This window comes from Otolemur garnettii, unplaced genomic scaffold (genome assembly GCF_000181295.1).
Source record: "Otolemur garnettii isolate 467f Iridium unplaced genomic scaffold, OtoGar3 scaffold00003, whole genome shotgun sequence".
In the NCBI taxonomy this organism is placed as follows: Eukaryota; Metazoa; Chordata; class Mammalia; order Primates; family Galagidae; genus Otolemur; species Otolemur garnettii.
The window spans coordinates 36,603,870-36,605,661 of NW_003852398.1; the positions used below are offsets into that span (position 1 = coordinate 36,603,870).

Here is a 1,792-nt window from a genome sequence, read left to right on the forward strand (position 1 = left end):
AAAAAAAAAAAAAATCTGGACAGGGAAAGGAAGGACTAGATATAAGCTATTATATACATATCATTATCAAATTATATCAACTGGCTTAACACATGTAGCTCAAGTGGCTAGGGCACTAGCCACATACACTGGAGCGGATAGGTTCGAATCTAGTCCAGGCCTGCCAAACAACAATGACAACTGTAACTCCAAAAAACAGCCTGGCATTGTGGCGGGCACCTGTACTCCCAGCTACTCGGGAAGCTGAGGCAAGAGAATCACTTAAGCCTAAGAGTTTGAGGTTGCTGTGGTTTTAACGCCACTGTACTCTGCTGAGGGCAACAAAGTGACTGTCTCAAAATAAATAAATAAAATGAAATTATGATTATAGTAACTGGGAATTGCTGATAGGTTAATTTTACTTTATGATGCTCACTGAAAATATGGAGCTAATTTTTCTGTATTTGCTGTCTTCTAATTCCCACAGGAAGCATGGTTTACAACAGGAAAAGAAAACTACACAGGTGCCAGAAGACCTCAGTTCTAAATACCAGCTCTGCCCCTATACCTTCCTATGTAAACTTGGATAAGCCATCCTCTTACCCTCTCTTGGGTTCCAATTTTGCATCAGATTAAAAAAAGGGGGGAGAGGAATGGGCAAAAGTCTATTTTAATGGCCTTAGAGACTTGTACCAATATTATTCTATGCCTTTAAATCTTTACTTTCTTAAGTGCATTTGTTAGCCAACAGGAAGAGTAGCTGGGAATCCCCCTCTACCATGTTTTGGATTGATACTTGATAAAGATGAAAAGAAACCAGGACAGATAACAGGGTCTGAAATCTAAGCATGGTGGCAGGCATTTACCCTAAATTTGACTTCCACATCACTTACTTCAAGAGCAAAGCATAATATTAAACGTGTTAAAGCAATAATTTTAGTTTCATAATTTATACACAGCAATTTCTTTGGACAGGATATATTCTCCCTTCCCCCAAGGGAAATATTATGTGCCCTTTAAAAGTGTTAAAGTTTGAGGCTGAGGCAGGTGGATTGCCTCACCAGGCAATGAGCCAGAGACCAGCCTGAGCAGAGACCTTGTCTCTAAGAATAGCTGAGCATCGTGGCTGGCACCTACAGTCCCTGCTACTTGGGAGGCTGAGGCAAGAGAATCACTTAAGCCCAAGAGTTTGAGGTTGCTGTGAGTGGTGAAGCCCCGGCACTCTGCCCAGGGTGACAAAGAAAGTGAGACTGCCTCAAAAAAAAAAAAAAAGAAGCCACACATGGTGGCTCATGCCCTGTAATCCTACCACTCTGTAAAGCTGAAGCAGGTGGATTGCTTGAGCTCGAGAGTTTGAGACCAGCCTGAGGAAGAGTGAGACTCCATCACTACTAAAAATACAAAAACTATGGGGGCAGCGCCTGTGACTCATTAAGTAGGGCGCCGGCCCCATATACCAAGGGTGGTGGGTTCGAACCCAGCCCCAGCCAAACTACAACAAAAAAGTAGCCAGGGGTGGCGCCTGCAGCTCAGTGGGTAGGGCACTGGCCCCATATATTGAGGGTGGTGGGTTCAAACCTGGCCCCAGCCAAACTGCAACAAAAAGATAGCTGGGTCTTGTGGCAGGCACCTATAGTCCCAGCTACTCAGGAGGCTGAGGCAAGAGAATTGCCTAAACCCAGGAGTTGGAGGTTGCTGTGAGCTGTGTGACGCCACTGCACTCTACCGAGGGTGATAAACTAAGACCCTGTCTCTACAAAAAGGAAAAAAAAAAGCCAGGCGTTGTGGCGGGTGCCACAGCTACTCAAGAGGC

General features: G+C 44.8%; 2 protein-coding genes across 6 annotated transcripts in view; one reads left to right on the forward strand and one right to left on the reverse strand.

Moving 5' to 3' along the window:
* Nucleotides 1-910, forward strand: part of SLC23A1 (solute carrier family 23 member 1) — a 17,756-nt gene extending 16,846 nt beyond the window's left edge. For all 5 annotated transcript variants that reach the window (XM_012808528.2, XM_023515994.1, XM_003782147.3 and 2 more), the window contains one exon: nucleotides 467-910. The gene's annotated coding sequence lies outside the window, so the exon portion shown is untranslated. The remainder of the gene's footprint in view (nucleotides 1-466) is intronic.
* The window catches only part of PAIP2 (poly(A) binding protein interacting protein 2), a 26,168-nt gene that overhangs the window by 1,497 nt on the left and 22,879 nt on the right, over nucleotides 1-1,792 (reverse strand). The window lies entirely within an intron of this gene.